This window comes from Ptychodera flava, chromosome 22, assembly GCF_041260155.1.
Source record: "Ptychodera flava strain L36383 chromosome 22, AS_Pfla_20210202, whole genome shotgun sequence".
Taxonomy (NCBI): domain Eukaryota; kingdom Metazoa; phylum Hemichordata; class Enteropneusta; family Ptychoderidae; genus Ptychodera; species Ptychodera flava.
In genome coordinates, this window is record NC_091949.1 from 5,265,706 (window position 1) to 5,286,850 (window position 21,145).

A 21,145-nucleotide genomic window follows, 5' to 3' on the forward strand; every position below is an offset into this window, starting at 1 on the left:
TTTCTCCTGTACGACAACTTCGCTCTGCATTCGCCATGACCTGACACCTTTTCGACAATGCAAACCTGTCGGCGTATTGAACGAAAATTGGTCTTGCGCTTCAACGAACGAACTCAAGGCGTATATACTAGAAGACAGGAAACAAGTGAACGGTCGCATCTTCATGAAACTTGACCCTTACTGACGTCAGCGCATGCTACGTGACAAATATCTAAGGATTTGTATGTGAAACGTGCATCTGGCAACACGATAGCATAATTTGCGCTACCTTGTCGATTGAATAATTTTTTTTCAGGGGGCGAATTGTAATGTAAGGGCGTTCCGCCTACACAGTGCCGTAACACATTATCGTAAAACTAGACTGATTTTGCAACGACATTCACTCTTATAAGAAAAAAATGCAAAATGCCTCTGAGTCCGTGATAAGATGGTGGAAGATCATCAATAATGAGCTCGGTTTGCTTTCCAAGTTCCAAGAATCCAAACCGAAGCTACAAGAAGCCATCTTAAATTAGTGTTCCTGGTGTTCTTGCCGAAGGCTTAACGGAAATGTACTAATAGTGTAATGTTTGAGCATAACATTGTATCCGTCAAAATGGTTACTTTGCTCAAAGATCTGGTGAAAAAATATTTGCCTTGTCACATGCATCCAGTCCAAACCAATCTGTTAGGGTTAATGTAAAATCATAAGGTCAAGAGTGGCAGGTTAATAAACCCATTCAAGCGATGGCCGTAAAGTAGCTGTCAAAACCTTTTCCTTTACATAGTATCAAGCGTTAGTTCCTGATCAAAAGTGCCCAGCCTTTTCAAAGTTAAGACTATATGCTACTCACTTTTGTCCATAGGTATACACACAATGTTCTCTGTTATCTCAGATCATTTTGTGGACTGTATGAGAGATAAACTACACTAAGTGAGTGACGCCGATTCTGTTGGCCATTACTTCAATAAATCATTGTGGGTTTGTGTGTGTGTGTGTGTGTGTGTGTGTGTGTATGTAGGTGTGTGTGTGTGCTCGAGGGTTTAGTATAGATATTAACAATTACCGAGAAACGAAGATGAAGACTCGCGTTTTCTAGTAAAATAATTGTTTGCTCATGGTTTCATCCTTTCTTTGGCGTAACAATCAACTCATACAGACTTACATTAACCTGACTGTAAAACATTCATGTGACATCTTATAAGGCTATGCACTATAGGTAACGCTGACACATCTCTCAACACAAAGTGTTGTTGCAATAGCAAGGATTTACTTTAAAACACTCAAGGCTTCTGTGATGAAGATTGAAGTGGCCTTGTCATTTATCATGACGATTGCATTCCATTTGTGAAAAATGTCAATGTATGTCTTCATACGTTTTCAGTGATATCTGATTACAATAAATTCCAGCTTTCATAATTGAAAATGGCCTTAATGTCATACACTGTACCAGATGAAAGGTGTGTCATATTATCAATCCCCGAAGCTGTAATCAAAAGAATCTAGCGTTTAAGTGTGCAAGATTAGGAAAGATATGGTGACGTTAATTTTAGGTTAAACTTTATATTCTGGCAAATACACAAAAACCAAAATGAAAATAAAATCAATCAAGTAGTAATTAGTAACTTTAGGTCCAACAACAGATATGAAGATCTAACAATATCTGTGGAATCAAAATGATTTGAAGTGAAATATGTAAGGCAGCTAACGAATCGGATTTCACGGTTCGGCGCGCCCTAGGCTAATCCCAAAGATGCATGTTTAAGTCACGTTTAAAATGTTGCAACAAGGCCTATTTACATGGCGGGTGCGGATATTCTTCCGATTGAGTATTCGTTGCCTAGGATTTAGCACGCTGCTTGCATGCATGTAAAAAGAGTTTTCCGTTGAGATTAATGAAAGAATGGTTTTCCAAGCGTAAAAAAACGTGCACGTTAAGGTTGCAGACCTAGAATAGCATATGCAATTGTATGCAACGAACGATAGACGACGACTGCGAAAGATAATTAGTGAAAAAGGGAAAGAAACATTCTGCCTTTTTGCATTATCCTTCTCAGTATTTATTCTTTATTCCCGACGGAATGGCAGATGCTCCCTTGGGATGCGGCATCCTGGCTAATATCCTGCCTTGGGAATTAGAGACTTCACAATGGTTTAGGCTAATTCAGAGAAATGTATAAAGCTAAATGATAGCTGTTAATGCGACAGCGTACAGGCATATATTTGCTACTCTTGTTGCATTTATCTTTCCCCCAAAAGTGTGCTATTCAACTGCGCATGTCTCTGTACGGAGAGTTAAAGTTTCGTTACAAATAAAATAGATTACAGTAAGGATGTAACTCAATGATATAGTTAATGTCTGAGAAACCCAAAACATTAAAGCGGAAGATATGGCAAGTCACTTTTTTCAATTTTGCACAATATTAATTACTTGGGCACGAGAGAAAAATAATACGTCTCATTCCAAAATGATAAATCCAACATTTTCATGGCTCAATAGTTAGGACATCAATTTGATCAAAATCCGACGTAGAGATGGGTCTGTCTTTTACGCTATCGAACTATATACGATCTGTATTTTTCTGCTGTCCTCCCCTCAGTACATCTGAACCTGAACCATTGAAAATCCTGTGTAAATCTCGCGAAGTTCTCTAACCAATCATGCGCGTTACTGTAACAGAAAGCGTAGACGACAGGATAACAAAGAAACGCGAACAACAAGGCGACATACAGTGCGCTGTGAAATGAGCTGAGGAAGCCGTTTTCTGATTGGTTGAGTTCTTTACTTTGAAAAAACCCGCGATCTTCTATGGCTCAATTTTAGATGTAGTGAGAGGAGGACTACAGACAACATAGACCGTAGTACGATAGCCTAAACGATCGACCCATCTCCACTTCGCGTTTTAATCAGAATGGTTTGGACACAAGCGTGGTTTCTTACGACCCTGTCTTCCCATTCCTACGAAAAGGTAATGATCATCACAGCAGTAAACGGCCAATAGCCGTAACGTTTTCAATATATTTTTTCCATTATTTTAGTTCTATATAACTCTTCCTTTCTAAACTTTAACCTGCCATATATATCGCAAGTTTAGTACTTTGACATATGCATGTGTACTTTCAAAAATACATTTTGTGGTATTGTCAAGTTCTCAATGCAAAATTATTTGAACAATACACTGGATAGCTGTAGGTTAATAGCAGTGCAGTGGTGTTCACAGCAGGATTCCTGCCTTTTACGGGCTGGTATTGACTTTTACGATACACTGCAACCACAGCTATGGGAAGTTTCATAAAATAGCGTCTAAATCCGCCCGCGAGCACCCTTTGCGCAAATTTCCCAGAGTGTGGTGTCGGGGTTATAAGTCGCAAAAGTCAAACCAGCCCGTAAAAGGCAGGAATCCCGCCTGTAAACACCAACGATATGGACCCACAGCTATACCCCAGAGAGAGAGAGAGAGAGAGAGAGAGAGAGAGAGAGAGAGAGAGAGAGAGAGAGAGAGAGAGAGACAAGAGAGAGAGAGAGAGAGAGAGAGAGAGAGAGAGAGAGAGAGAGAGAGAGAGAGAGAGAGAGAGAGACAGACAGACAGACAGACAGACAGACAATGACAGAGAGAGTGGAGGGAGGGAGGAAAGGAGACATGGTAGAGACAGGGGTGCAATCACAAAGATAGGGGGAGTTAGATCAAGCGAAAAACGACATGCAACATGCGGAGGACATTTCTGGTTCTGTGAGATAAAACCACTAAATATAAATTTGGATCAACGGGTTACGTCAGATTTTATACGGTGACAAATACTGCTAATCACCAGACGCTTTACCATGATAGATAAAATTAGGTTGCGGTGGATGTCATATCCTGCAGTTCGACTTCCACTGCCTTTAATGCATCACCATGGCATAAGCCCTCAACCATCGGTGTAAGATCACTTGGCAAACGTTGTTTTCTTTACAATTGTTTCATTGTCTATTGCAGTATTCCATCATTTGCTCCATAAAATGAAATGGCAGGAATGAAATCCTAATGAAGGACTTATTGTATTGTCTATGAAATATCTTCTTTTTCATTTGTACCTACTGGGAGTTCAGTACAGGACTACATCAATCAACCATTCGACTTCCTGGCTGCAGTTAAATGTATTTTCTGAATGCAATCAGTAAACCCAATATTAACGTAATGATAGCTAATTCCTTTATGTAACTACATATATCATTAAGACCTAAATAGCAAGCATTTCTGTCTTGAGGGAAAAGAGCACACGACATGATACAATACTGAACCTACGTGAGGTCACACTTATGAGCATAAAAGAGTCCGCGATCAAATATTATATCCGACAGCAGTATCAAGTTTGATCGAGTAACTATGCAAGTCACTGTTTAACATAGCTTCGATTGTTAAGGAAATCGATTTTAGTAATTCCATATCCTAGGAAATTAGTTTCAAGTCATTCCGTTACAGCCTGAAAACCTACAACTTGTGAACCAAAGCAATAAATTTTAATCGCTCATGCGGACATGCAAACATTCCTTTAAGCAAACAAAATATATTAAATTACCTCGGAATTGTTTGACTTAATTTTGATAACACGCCGTGACTTATATCTTATAAAATAAGGTCACAGGTGTGTCAAAATTTACTTAATACAAGTTCCTCTTGAAATAACATTTTGCTGCATTTGCTGTCAGCTGTCAGATTTAACTACCTTCTGTAAAACTAACTCCTGATTTGGCGAAACCTGACTTGAAGTCTCTAGATGCCGGGGCTCTTCAGAATGAATGAGAGAAAGAAGCTTGAAAACACTATATAATGTGTAAGGGTGCTAGACAAATATAAGACCCCTTTAAGCAATGATTTCTCTCCAAAAAGCTGAGCTTGTTACCTCATTACATTATATACTTTCTGAAAGCCTAGATGTTGGCAAATGTTATGATTTGTGTTTTGTGATAATTGTTATCTGCGGATCATGTGACAATCAATTTGAATAACCTCTAAAATAGTTGAGGTCTTCCTTGTAGAAATTAGCACCAATGACGGCAACATAAATGTACCTGAAAAAAACATGCATGTCTCAGATTTCGTTTTATTTCCCTTAGTGTTTTTGCTATGGACTCTTAAGAGAATCTATCAATAGTCAGCCGGGAAACCCGTCGTCTCATTGAATATCATCTAATGCCTCAAATAAAACTCATAGACACCAGCTTTTATCGAGCAAACTTCGAACAGTGTACAGGGAAAGAAAATTTTGAGATGTTATTCAAATTAACTGTCATGTAACCGTCAAGAATCAGAAATTAAATCATTCATTGTTTTGCGGCGCCTAACAGTCTTGGAACTAACATTGATCTGTCAACGCTGTTGTATGTTCAAAATATATCTCATACCGTTTTCTTAATTTAAAAAAAGAAATAACCATTACCTCAAATGAGCAAGCGCAGTACATGCTTTTCTCAAAATAATGACATAAACAAAAACATAAACAAGCGGGGTTTTACAAGATATTTAAATTACAGACTATCAAACTAGGCTCATTCATATGCTACACTGTAAAAATAGCGGACGCTAGACGCGTCTTTACGCGTTCAAAATGTACGTGTCGGTGTTCAAATTTGAACGGCCAGTGTTCATATTGTTAACACTAGCGTTCATAATATTAACAATGATGTTCTAAACCTGAACACTATGTGCTAACAACGATCTCCTTCAAGTGTTCAAAAACTCAGCATCACAGAAATTTTACAATACTTTGAAACAATTAACAGTCTTTTGTGTTTTTTACTTTACAATGGCTATAATAAATTTACTATTAATTCACTGTCCGGTAAACGTACACGGATTTTGGTGTAACGAATTTCACACTAAGTGAAAAATATTTCCGGCCTACAATTGCTGAAAGCATGTTTTTTCTAAAAAAGGAAGTATACAAAATAATTTTACACGTTTATTAAGGGTTGAACGTTTAAAAATTAGAAAAGAAAATCAGAAAACCACCATGAACGTTTTAATTTTAACATCGGCGTGCAAGAGGCGTTCTACTTCTTAACACTTGGTGTTCAAGTTTGGTGTCTTTTCCTACCCCATGATGCATCAAAACGGAAGTTGCGACATTTTTCTTGTAAGCGCACCCTGAAGTCGTGATCGTGCGGAAGCAAGACCAGAAAGGGTAAGTTTCCTCTCCAAAATAGTAAAAGATATTAGATTTTTGAAGCATCTATATTATCGTCCTTTGAAATTAATTGTATTGTACCTTGAAATAGCTTAACTACGTGAAGAAACCTTTTTTCTTTCAGTGGCTAGCGCTGTTATACCAACAACTAGCTGTGACTACGCAGTGGTACTTTTGGCCATAGCTTATCGATCGATCTCACTCGGGTCAAGGGTCATCGCAACGCAACTGTAGCGATAACCCTTGACCTGAGCGCGATCGATACGCCTTGCATAGTACCGCTGCGTAATCACAGCTAACACATGTCTTTTAGTAGACACAATCGCATGTAAAACATCAGTTAAACATCGTAGAGTACACAATGTATTGTTTCAGCATATGAGAGTTTGGCTTTTTTATTTTAATCAGTTGATGACAAGAAGCAGCAAATATTTTGTAACAGTATTGAAGAGAGGCACTGTAAGCTTATATGAAAGTCTCCCCTTTTCCTAAACCCTAATCAGCCCCATTTAAAGTTTCATCTCGCCATATTACCTATTGTTGCAATTTTTTCAGGATGTAAAAAGTTGGATTTAACTGAAAATCGAAGAGTTGTTATAGAAGCTGGTGGTACAGATAACGAAGAAGATGGGTGTACAGGTAGCTGTCTGGAAACAAGCTTGAGAACCTCAGTTCATCTCTAATGTAGATTTAAACTTCCAAGGGTCAGTAACTGAATTTTGATAAATTTCTGAATTTTTGTTCTGAATTAATCTAAGCTTTGGTAGCATGCTATGATCAACCAAATGTTGCCGGAGAATAAGCTTTCGCAGACGTGTAGTCTCCCTTATTTAAATTAAAGCTGAAAGCGACAGACCATTCAGAGTAAAAATGTTCACTCTGAATAACTGATTTTTCTGAAATTTTCACTCTGAATTTTCTGTCACTTTCTGCTTCAATTTTTCATCCCCCCTTGCATCTGATGAAGGAGACTTCACGTCTTTGAAAGCTTATGCCCTTGTAACATTTAGTTGATCATAGCCTGCTACCAAACCGTAGATTATTTTGTATTGTAGCTCAACACGTCTCTTGTACTTAGCAACTGGTTTTTAGCTTTGCTGTCAGCTAAATAGGTGGATGTGTAGCAACCAAAGGTTTTTCTTCAAAACAGCCTGTACGAATCCTTTAATATTTGGATTACAGGTCCTAAGGGATTACCCTAATCAGATATGTTCAAATTATGATGAAATATGCAAATTTATATTTTTGAGGCTAATTTTGCTATTTTTTGGCAAAAATCTTCTTCTCTTTTACTGACGTCTTCAATATTTGGTAAACATGTCCCCAAAAATGACCTTAGTCAAATTTGTGCTAGTTGTGATGAAATATTCAAATTTTTATATTTCATGGCAATTTTTGTCATTTTTGGTCAAAAAATCTTTAAAAACTCTTTTTCAAAACTGCTAATCGAACAGCTTTGATATTTAGGACATAGATCTCTACTGATAGTCTTTTTCAGATTGTTCAAATTATGCAGAAATTTGCAACTTTGTATTTTTAGGACATTAAAGACATTTCAGACATTTTTAAGACATTAGGGATTACCAGAATGTGACATATTCAAGTTATGATGAAATGTACATGTTTTTCATATTAAGGGTGATTTTTACCATTTTTGGTAAAAAGATTTGTATAAATATTAATAGCAAGGTATACCAGAATTTGAAAGGTCTTTACGAAATTCAATACGTTTTAAATTTCTGAGAAGTATATTTTTGAAATGTCACCCATTTAAGTCAGGGTTTATTTAAAGATATTACAATCAAACATACCTTTTTGTTTATGAAGGACTTTGTTGGACAAAGAAATAGGTTTTACCCTGCCAAGGACCCACTTTCCACACTTTCTGCATGTTGTGCCTTACTGTGTCACTTTGACAACTTGACATGTTGTGTTTACTTTAGTGTTGACAACTATATACCCATGTGCAGTAGAGAAGCCTTGATTAACTTTTTTCCTTCAAAATTTACAATTGTCTATACAAGAGGAAATGTCTTTAAGAAACCATCTTACAAAAATGGATTATGCATTTCATACATGTACGTCTTTTCAACACAATAAGTATGCCAAATTTTGAGCTTTTTCAGATGATTTTTGTACATTTTAAACAAGTATGAACATAAAACGTAATCCACAATATGGTGATTTTTATTGCTTATGTTTTTGATAGGAAGGTGTTAACACTTTTGGTTTTTTCCTCTGACAAACTTTACGTACAAAGTTGCATGTTTATTTGCCCATTTTACAGTAAATTATTGTATTTTAAATGTTTCGTGTATTTTTAGAATAAAATAATTTTACTGGATATCAATGGTCTGTAATGTTATTTCAAGGCTTGAACGCCCAAAATTAAAGGTGTTCAACAAGCGCGCATCATGTGTTCTAGCCTTTAACACGCTTATCGTTGAACGGCGTCCATGCGTTCAAAAAGTGTTACAGCCCTTTGAACGCGTAAAAGCGTTCAATTTTTTGAACACATTTCCTGTGCAACGTGTGTTCAGATATGGAACACCATGGTGTTCAATATAATGTCTGATGAACACATAGCGTTCAAAATCTGCACACGTGTGTTCAAAAATTGAACGTTGGTTGAACACGTAGTGTTAAATTTCTGAACGTCTGGACGCGTTCAAAAAGTGTTACAAAAAGGCGTTTAATCGGTGTTCTATCCTTTAACACTTAACTTTACAGTGTAGTTAGCGTTTTACTAGCATTGAAAGAATAATGACGGATATGGGGCTTATAAAGGTGTGTATGTTGCAGTATATACTGCAGTCATCAAAGCTCCGTTAGCGATAATTGTCAGTGTATTCCGGTGTATTTGTTCTGTTAGTAAAATACAATTGATGACAATGCTAGAAAGTCATGAACACTGCTTGCACATGTGTTATATGGTTAATATTATGACTGAAAACTGTATTTTAAGTTTTACTTTAAAAGCCCGATAGCTGTATATTTTTTTGCATTTTCTTTTGTGATTTTGCTTCCAAACTAAAATAAGTTAATGGGAATGTACTCATTGAGGGGTGTTTATACAGGTTGAATAAACTGTCCACTGGGACTACATGTGAAATTTTGAGCAATATAAATAATAAATGTTTGCCCAAACATAAAATGGCGCCCTAATGCAAATAAATTAAAATCAAAGACACAGTACGCAGTGCATATATGCATTGGAATCTTCACAAAAACAACAGAGTAGTCAAATATAATGCATAGTGCTGAATGTTTTCCACTGGGACACCATATGCTATGTTTTCTTTGTAATATTACCAATTTTTAAAATTGGCGGGAAATCAAACGGAAGAACGGTTAAAATTTAAATTTACTTGTCCAATTTTTCAGTGGTAAAAGACTATATGCTTTAAATCTGTAGAATTTAAAGAAAACCAGAGAAAATAGAAAGCCTTTTTCAGGTCGACAAATTTCAAGAGCTACAGTTACAGGGGCTTTAATTTATTTGTCAACAGTATCACGATGCGTTTTCATAGAATGGCCTATTTCCGTTTCACCGTCATGTAGGGAAAAATGAAGTGTAGGGAATGCAGAGAAAAATAATGAAAATATTAAGGAAAAAATTGGGGATATTATCTTGTAGGTCAATGACAGCGGATCACTGGAAACATGATCCGGAAACATGGAACATGGAATCATTGAACAGAAAAAAAAAGCTTGCCATGTTGTTTAAAAATAACTTCTTTGCTAATCTCGATGCCGCTCAAAATGTGCAGTTGTGTCATTTTGGCCTCGATAACATGTTTTTTGACGAGCGTTTTAGCCTAAGGGATCGGGAGAAATTTGTTTTGAGTATGACGCTACAGCGTCAGCTTCATCGTCGGCAGATCCGACCATTCCAAACTGTGTCCGATGAAGTGAGAAGTATAAAAGTGAATGTACAAATGTACGCCACGTCGCCAAGTGAGAAACTCCGAAAGTTAGAGAACACCTTCTTAGCCAACCATGATGAATTTGAATACCCGTACTTGGTGACACATAAAGTTATTCACAAAAAATTATTCAGATTTACAGTGAAATGACTTCAGAGAATGAAATCATCCAGAGAATCATTTTTATTTCCCAGAATATTTTTGAACACTAAAACTGCTATTTGGCGGGACGGGTACTTATGAAAAACAAGTGTGCTGTTCGAAAATTACATGAATCCCCCCAAATTTGCAGTTTTCAAATTTGCGGTGACCACCCCCTCCTGATTTTGCCGGTCCACCCCTACCATAATATCTGAACGCTCCCTAAGTAATCTGACGAGATACACAGATTGGCATGCCATTAATATAATATAACAAAAATAAAAGACGGACCAAAATTAGATCCCCGAGGAACTCCTAAAGGAACAGGCAAGCAATCTGAGTGTTCTCCCTCGACCATTACTCTTTGTTTTCTATGTTGAGTAATCTTATATCCAATTTAAAAGCATGCCATTGAAACCAAACTTTGTCGAAAGCATTGGAGAATTCGAAGCCAAGATAGAACATATCTACCTGATCCCCCCTCCCCGCCTAACACTTAGCCAATATCATGAACAACCTGCACAAGCTGTGTACTACATGACCTTCCTTTACAGAATCCATGTTGTACGTTGTAAATAGAATCTGACAATACAGGATAAGCCACATTGAAGATACATCTTTCCATCACTCTGCTGACTGGACATATCTTCCCTCAGTCCCTTTTCAAAGAATGGAATAACATTAGCTTGTCTCCATTCAGAGGGCAATTTCCCAATTGCAAGTTTAAGGACATATTTAAAAAGGTCACACAACGAAGAGGCCAATTCCCTTGCACACTCCCTTAAAAGGCAAGTTAAAGAACAGTACACGGTAAGTATTGGTCCCATGTTCACTTATATATTGAAAAAAACTACTTGTCAGCAAGTTTAATATATATCCATTTACATCTTGCTGCTCGAAACATTAAAAAGTAATAAACATAACTGTAATCTGTTATCGCCGCTCAACAAAAGTGCAAACTTTGGCGGCTAGTCTAATAAGGTTTGTGTACCGTTTCAAGGACAGCTACCAGTCCCTGGACGTTTCACTGGAGCTGGCAGAGGCGTACCCTGACCTGATCCCAAACTGGTCGCACTTATAGAATTCGATGTAAAATACTCATTTTGTAAATGTACAGGGGTAGTCGCTGTATTTCATATGATCGCCGTGAGACAATTTGGCTTATTTGACTCCGATAAATTAAAAGTTATTTCATTTCATTTTTCGTGAAGGAAAATTCCCATGAAACTGAAAAGCAGTCTCAAGGTGACGGATATCAATGTGCAAAGCAGCGTTAGTCTATTTCACTGACTTGAATATTTTGGAGAATGCAAACAACGCTGTTGTAACGTACATAACTTGTCATGTTCCTATGAAACTTTCCCGGAGAATGTTTCTATATAATCAATATCGATAAAAGGATTCCAAAAAGGTGTCAACATCATTCTTCATGTCGAGATAAACTTGCCAGTTCCTTCTTTGTTTCAAAGTCCTTACCTCGTGACCTCCGGGGCGCAAGAACTGCTCAGGGCTTTACAGGAATATTTTGTGATTTTGTATGCCTCGAAAATGAAATATACTAGTCTGTCGAGTCCCGGTTCTTTAATAGCGAACACCAATGTCCATTCGACAGATTGGAATGATAACTTCTGTATTTTGGAAATATTACTTCTGTATTTTCTGACAGGGACCTGGCCATACTGACCTCGCCACAGCGTATGAAGTATTTGCTGTCGTCTGATATTTTACAACCGTCACCAATAAATGAATAAAATGACTCTTATTCGCCCACTGTGATTTACTATTTCATACGTACACTGTTAAGCCATCCATTTTCAGGTACGACCATGACGAAAGCCTTTATGTCATAAATTATACCAGTTTACGATGTTTTTTTTTTTTTTTTTTTTTTTTTTTTTTAGGGGCATGAATTCCCTAAGTTACATGACAACCAGAGATCTCGTAAAGGTCTAAGCGTTTATCTTGTAAATCATATCTGCTTGTCATATTTTTATTTAGTTTTCTATGTAAATGCCTCCATGCGAACGAATTTCTCACTGAAATCGAGATGTATACGCATGCGTATTACAACCTTAGCTGGAGGACAATCAGTATCTTGTAAATAATTGACTCCAGGAAGCTCACAATTATTAAATGGATATACAGTCTTTTATGTCCACTGCAAAACAGTGTTCTTAAGGTGAGATAATACATGTGAAATTCTACCTTTATAGGATATAAACCTGACCGTTATCTCTATTTTTGACGCAATTCGATGAATCCCAATATCAGCTTGTCTGAAATAGGTCATGCGCAGCCGCTATCAGAAGCCATGCACGTCATGTTATTCATAGTATAAAAGTTCAACAAATTCGCAGGCTGTGTGAAAACTCTGGAAAATCATGTTAAAGCTCCATAAGCTGTATCTTTTGGCTAATTTTTCCGAACTTTTGTTTTGTGGTTTCCCTACACTTTCTGCATTGAATCCATAAACTGTATTTAGCCTTTCAACACAACCTATAAGAGTATAATCTCCATTGTTATTGTTGAAAATTGTATTTAAGTCCGGACTAGAATTAGTTTGTAAACAACAACAATGATCACTACACACATGCAAGCTGTGTTGACAAAAAGAATACTCGAAATTTCAGCATGTCAAACGGATTAGGGTGAGACACGGTAGTTGATATACAGAAGCAGAATACTGGAAAACTGGCCACAAGTTACAGCTTATGTCCCTTTCATTCTATTATAAAATATCGTGAAATTAAGACACCGTCACTGGTACCGGTGATTAGCCACTATAGTCAGCCTTACATATATGTACGTTGGTTGTTTGATTTGAACATGACATTTACTTATTATGAATATAGTTATCAGCTGTACTATGCCTGTCAAAGAACTTCAGTGTATGTAAGACAAACTTAAGGTACAGACCACAAATCAAATTCGTTATTTTGAAAGTTCGTTAACGGATGTATAGCCTTGTGTCCTTTAATATCAAACTCATTCACGACAAAGTTCATAGAACGAGTATGGTTAAATCTTTCAACAGAGACAAAAGAATGGAACCAAGTAAATGGTCGTTTAAAAGACGACCAATAAGCAATCTTTATCTACGTAAGTCTTACGATGACATGTATGTATGTATGTATGTATGTATGTATGTATGTATGTATGTATGTATGTATGTATGTATGTATGTATTTGTGTGTGTGGGTGTGTGTGTTTGTATGTATGTATGTATGCGTGCATCGCCAAAATGCATCAAGTGGTGAATGTAAACACTAGATGTTAGGGCTCGATAATTGTAAATAATCCCATGGTATTTTTCTCTGTTGTACGTCATTGTATACTAGTGTTTTTCGCGGAGCCGTACGACTTCGAGCCGAAATTGTACGGCTCCGCAAAAAAAACACGAGTATGCGATGACGTCAAACAGAGAAAAATACCATGGGATTATATATTTATCATACGAATAGTTTTCTTATTATTCTTTTGACGTAGAGGGATCAAAATTATTGTAACAAATTGCATGAATTTCGTCGCGATTTGTGTTTTACTTACGCGGATTACTTTCATTTAACGAGTAAAGCGGTCCGTCACCCAGGAGACACCTTTATTCATAAATCCCATCAAGCTGCAATTTTGATACATCGAATGGTATCTCCACCAACCAGATGTACGGATTCGATCACTTGAACGTGTTAATTATTGTCTCGCGCTGCACCGATACCAAGGCAAGTCGGCCATCGACCGACATAGCTTTCACCGTGCTAGCGACGGATAGCCATAGTATTCAAAGTTATTTAGAATATTTACAAATAGATTTATGAAGTAAATTCAACGACACGATCATTTTCAGAGAAGCCGTGGCTTTTGAAAATATCACACAAGTTTACGACCTTGGCGAGCGCGAAAGATTCCGTTCGATGACACACAGAGTACCTCGTTGCATGTTTGTGCCCACCGCTGCCGTCACCGGTCTCAACAGGTGTCAACTCGTCAATCCCGAGCTCGGTCGTCAATGTTTTCGTCTTACGGACTTTTATGTTTGCAGTGACACATATCTCGCCCGTGGATACATCATAATTTTGTTAATTGACGGAAACTCTGTTTTGAGTTTTGTCTGAACAAACTTTCTAAGTACATGTGATTCCACAGCGCTGCACTGCAGTGCAGAGTTAAGACTATACAGCTTGACAGCTTATGTCTTCGCTACAGTGAGCCTTTCGCCGCGCTGCAGGTTTGATTCCGAGAGATAATTTACGGAATTTTTCGTGTGATGAAGGAAATTTATCGTTGTTAGTCGAATGAATTTATGCTTGCGCCTCCTATGTCGCTTTCCCGAAGATTATACTGTACTAATTTATTCAGTCGAACTTACCCATGGGCCTTACGACTCGACTGGAGCCGCGACGTAACTGAGCCGAAATAAAACGATTGACGGTCTCCCAATTTTTATTCTCGGGAAAAGCTAAAGTTTTAGTGTCTCGAAATTTCGTTGGACAAATGTGCCAACTATGTTTCCATGCCTAAATTTATTCGGTCACCTATTTGTAAAAAATGTCATGAGAGCTAGCACGGCATCGATCACAACAAATCAGTCTTTGCCGCACTGTAAAGTTAAGTGTTCAAGGATAGAACACCAATAAAACGCCTTTTTGTAACACTTTTTGAACGCGTCTAGACGTTCAGAAATTTTACACTACGTGCTCAACCAACGTTCATTTCAATTTTTGAACATACATGTGCAGATTTTGAACGCTACGTGTCCATTAGACATTATATTGAACATATGGTGTTCCATATCTGAACACACGTTGCAATGAAATGTGTTCAAAAAATTGAACGCATTTACGCGTTCAAATGGCTGTAACACTTTTTGAACGCATGGACGCCGTTCAACGAAAAGTGTGTTAAAGGCTAGAACACACGATGCGCGCTTGTTGAACACCTTTAATTTTGGGCGTTCAGGGGGTGTTCAAGCCTTGAAATAACATTGCAGACCACTGATATTCAGTAAAATTATTTTATTTTAAAAATACACAAAACATTTCAAGAGTAAAATACAATAATTTACTGTAAAATGGGCAAATAAAAATTTTCACTGTATATGTAAAATGTGTCAGAGGAAAATACCAACGGTGTTAACACCCTCCTATCAAAAACATAAGCAATAAAAAATTCCCATGAACTCTGCAGATCGTTTTAAAAATATGAACAAAGTAATGACAAAACAGGTTTTACTTAAATATTGTGGATTACGTTTTATGTTCATATTGTTTGAAACGTACAAAAAATCATCTGAAAAAGCTCAAAATTTGGCTGAATTATTGTGTTGAAAACACGTATATGTATGAAATGCATACTCCATTTTTGTAAGATGGTTTCTAAAAGACATTTCCTCTTGTATAGACAATTGTAAATTTTGAAGAAAAAAGAGTTAGTCACGACTTCTCTACTGCACATGGTACATAGTTGTCCACACTAAAGTAAACACAACATGTCAAGTTGTCAAAGTGTCACGGTAAGGCACAACATGCAGAAAGTGGGGAAAGTGGGTCCTTGGCAGGGTAAAACCTATTTTCTTGTCCAACAAAGTCCTTCATAAACAAAAAGGTTTGTTTGTAATATCTTTAAATAAACCCTAAAATAAATCGATGACATTTCAAAAATATACTTCTCAGAAATTCAAAACATATTCGTAAAGACCTTTCAAATTCTGGTGTACCCTACTATTAATTTTTATACAATTATTTTACCAAAAATGGTAAAAATCACCCTTAAAATAAAAAATGTAGATTTCATCATAACTTCAATATATCACATTCTGGTAATCCCCAATGTCTCAAAAATACAAAGTTGTAAATTTCTGCAGAATTTGAACAATCTGAAAAAGGCTATAAGTAGAGATCTATGTCCTAAATATCGAAGCTGTTCAAGAAGCAGTTTTGAATAAGTTAATTTAAAGATTTTTTGATCAAAAAATGACAAAAATTGCCATGAAATATAAAACTTTGAATATTTCATCACAACTAGCAAAAATTTGACTTAGGTCATTCTCAGGGACATGTTTACCAAGCATTGAAGAAGTAAAAGAGAAGAAGATTTTTGCCAAAAAAAACCACAAAATTAGCCTCAAAAACATAAATTTGTATACTTCATCATAATTTGAACATATCTGATTAGGGTAATCCCTGGGGACCTGTAATGCAAATACTATAGGATTCGTACAGGCTCTTTTGAAGAAAAACATTGGGATGTACAAATTTGAGGATAATGCTACACATCCATCTATTTAGCTAACAGCAAAGCTATAAACCAGTTGCTAAGAACAAGAGACGTGTTGAGCGACAATACAAAGTAATCTAAGGTTTGGTTGCAGGCTATGATCAACTAAATGTAACAGGGGTATAAGCTTTCAAAGATGTGAGGTCTCCTTCATCAGGTGCAAGGGGGAATGAAAAATTAAAGCAGAAAGTGACAAAAAAATTTAGAGTGAAAATTGCAGAAAATTCGGTAATTAAGAGTGGACATTTTTACTCTGAATTTTCTGTCGGTTTCGGCTTACGTCTGTGAAAGCTTATTCTCCGGCAACATTTAGTTGATCATAGCATGCTACCAAAGCTTAGATTAATTCAGAACAAAAATACAGAAACTTATCAAAATTCAGTTACTGACCCTTGGAAGTTTAAATCTACATTAGAGATGAACTAAGATTCTCAAGCTTGTCTCCAGGCAGCTACCTGTACACTCATCTTCTTCATTATCTGTACCACCAGCTTCTTTAACAACTCTTCGATTTTCAGTTAAATCCAACTTTTTACATCCTGAAAATAATGCAAAAATAAGTAATATGGCGAGATGAGACTTTAAATAAAAGACAGGGGCTGATTAGGTTAAGGAAATGGGGAGACTTTCATATACAGTGCCTCTATTCAATACTGTTACAAAATATTTGCTTCAGCTTGTCATCAACTGATTAAAATAAAAAAGCAAAACTCCCATATGCTGAAACAACACATTGTATACTCTTCGATGATTAATTGATGTTTTATATGCGATTGTGTCTACTAAAAGACATGAGTTAGCTGTGAATACGCAGCGGTACTATGCAAGGCGTATCGATCGTGCTGCAGGTCAAGGGTTATCGCTACAGCAGTTGTGTTGCGATGACCCTTGACCCGAGTGAAATCGATCGATAGGCCATGGCCAAAAGTACCACTGCGTATTCACAGCTATTTGTTGGCATACCAGCCACTGAAAGAAAACAGGTTTCTTCACGTAGTTAAGCTATTTCAAAGTAAAATACAATAAATTTCGGCATCATTTTACAAGTGGTATAGCCACAAACTGATGACGTCAAAGATGTGCGCACTTATGAAAAGGAGGTCAAAGGTTACGTTCTAAAAGGGGTGATAAATTATTTTGGGGGTAAGAGTTAGGAATGGGGACTTGGAAACTTAAGGGGAAATGATTTAAAAGAAGGGTCCCGATTTTTTACTGTCTTCACTCCTTTCCCTCATTTTGTAGTATCCTATTACTCTGTCCATGTCTTCTTCAGCCAGCCTGATACCTATATGGAAGCAACGGTTGATTAATGACAAGGGAGAGAGAAACGTTATTTTTTAGTTACTTTTTTTTTACACAACAACATTTACCGCTGCCGGGGGTGGAACCCAGAACCTCCAGCATGTGAAGCACTACCTACAACCTGTACTCCACGAGAACGAGTTGCGAGAAAGGGATGCAATGTTTCATATTAACGTTAGGATGATAATCCTAAGCAGGAGCTGATTAATTTATAATGTTCACTTATAATGATTTGAAAGTCTTTTACGCATTTTCCTTCTTTTATTGAATTTATGCCTCTGCATTGATTGCTTTATTGCCTGTCTTTATTTTTTTTTCTCTGCATTGTCGTGTTTGTTGTGCAGATTTGTTATTGTTTGAATATTTTTCATATTATTTGTTGTATTTGCACAGTTAAAGTATAAAATTGTCACTTGTTTAGGATGTTTTATATGTTGAAAACTTTGTGTTTGACATTTATTATTGAATTTGTCATTTGCTGTCTTTTTTACAATACGAAAGGTGTGTGTTCCGTTTTTGACAGGATACACTTTTATATAAAAGTGGTTCATCACTCAACATGTATGAAATGCAATATTTCATTGCTATTGTAGATAAACACGTGAACAACAATTCGTTGGATATTCCACGGAAATAACATAAAAATTGCACCCATCGACGAAGTGAATTAAGCACAGAAGCAAACGAAATTCGCTGCCAATATAATGATTTAGGGTGCATATATTGTCACTAGCACGAATTTCGTCTGGTTTGCGCATTCCCAGTGTCACACATCAGCGGCAGTGGCCTCCTGAGTTGTAAACTTAGGCGTGATCTTAGTTTTTAGACCGTCTCAAAACATTCGGCATAATATGGTGTTATGTGCAGAGTTGCAATGAATCGATAAAGGGGACTTTAAACTTGAAGGACAGAGAATTGAAATATGTTTAACGAGAAAAATCCACGCCTTAGCTTTATCGCCGAAACGCCTCCGCTACATGAACTCACAATAGTCTATAAAGACAAGTTGGAAATATGTGAAGCCAATCCAAGTTCGCCTGGCATGCATCTACATGCCTTCAAAGGTGTTGGTGTGGGCGAAGGTTTGAGGATCCACAAAATGAAGACAATGATTAGCGGTGAAATGAGAGAACTAAGGAGACTTGGACAACGAAGAATAAGCCTCCTACCATTCATAGGAATAATATTGAAACCTGTAGGAACAAATCGATAAAGCATTGGCATTACGTACGCCGGTCAACAGAAATTAAAAAACAAGCACAAATATCCCGACCAATGACTCCAATCACTAAATGTCTGTCACTGTGTCGACTAAAGCTGTATTTGGACTTCCGGAACTTGAATTCATTATAGATGTTTTTTTGTTTACATCCGTGTATTCATAAATTTCCATAATACAGCCTGGCTAAAAATCTATTGGGAGGCATATCGCAAAGATAAAGGAAACAAATTTGTGGACAAAAAATTAAACCAATCAATAACAGAGTCTAATGTACAGGTGTGATTTTCGGTCTTTCAAATGAAAACATACAAAGACTTTTTGGCCGTCATATTGATTATTATTTGCGTTTGAATGAACTCTGAATTCTGTTATGTAACTATGTGCCGTCTTTGGCAACGGCTATATTGAAAAGGCGTCAATATGGCCATTGCCGTCGGGGTCAGTTTGTACATGACAACAAATTTGATGAATAAAACGTGAGAGCGGACATATTGTACCCGGAATGAGATGGAATTATTGCCGCGATCACATGAACTAACTAACCCTAACCCTAAAGAGTCTGTGATGGTCTTCATTTGCTTGATTTTGTGTTGGGTGAAGCACAGTGGGAGCCAGAAATTGGGATTAGCTCACCAAATTGTCGGAACTCCGTTCCCTTCGCTCGCTCCGTTCCGACAATTTGGTCAGCTAACCCCAATTCCTGGCCCCCACTGTACTTCACCCAATACAAAAACTAAGCAGTCGGAGATTGTGACAGTGATTTGAAGAAAGCGTAAATTTATATTATTTTAACCTTATTAATTAGTCGGTGCCGCAATTATGGGGCGTCTGTGTTTTGTGTACGGCGATTTTGACGTCATCAGTTTGTGGCTATACCACTTGTGAAATGATGCCTAAATTTCAAAGGATAATAATATAGATGTTTCAAAATCTAATACCTTTCACTATTTTGGAGCGAAAACTTACCCTGTCTAGTCTTGCTTCCGCACGATCACGACTTCAGGGTGCGCTTACAAGAAAAATGTTGCACCTTCCGTTTTGATGCATCATGGGATAGGAAAAGGCACCAAACTTGAACACCAAGTGTTTAGAAGTAGAACGCCTCTTGCACGCCGGTGTTAAAATTAAACGTTCATGGTGGTTTTCTGATTTTCTTTTCAAATTTTCAAAATTTAAAGCCGTAATAAACGTGTAAAATCATTTTGTATACTTCCACTTCCTTTTTTAGAAAAAAACATGCTTTCAGCAATTGTAGACCGGAAATATTTTTCACTTCGTGTCAAATTCGTAACACCACAATACGTTTGCCGGTGAGCGAGACAGTAGTAAATTTAATATAGCCATTGTAAAGTATATATATATGCATTTATTGCATTTCGAGGCCTCCGGCCCAAATACAAATCAGGAAACATGTACAAAGAATAGAGCCATGCAAAAGATACATATCTGAACATGCACTTAAAGAACTGCTTTTCTCCTACACAAAGCTTTGAATACAAATTTACAGAGATTAAGCAACAGATCAGACTGATTTGTTTTCATAAGTCTTGTAAATTTAAGGAAATTTGCGTCTTTCTGAAATTCTTCTGGTAAGTATTCCTCTCTGAGATCTCTGTACAATGGACAGACTAGAACAAAATGATATTCGTCTTCTATTTCAGTAGATTTACAAAAAGTACAGATTCTATCTTTTGTATCAACATTTTGTCGTCTCCCCTCTTCAATAGCTAGTGCCACAGATGAGCATCTGAGACGAGCAAGCGCAAAAATATATTTCACATTACAGGATAATGATAAATATTTTTCTGGTTCAAGTAAGCTTTTAAAAGTAGCATAAGTACAAAGTTTGTGTTTCTGCGTAATTCCCATCATCCATTGTTGCTTACACACATCAGAAACACGTGTTGTGAATTGTTGCAAAAATTGCTCTTTGTTCCCAATCTCCTGGAAGAGCCAAGCATACCCAAAACCATAGGAAAAGAGAATATCTTTCAATGAAGTTGCCCAGGTGTGCCGCCCCATATTATCTAATCTATGAAGCATCAAATATGCCTGCTTTGGCAATCTATCAATTGGCATTTCCAGTAATTTTAGCCAATAATTAATACCTTTTCAAAGTTACAACGTAAATAG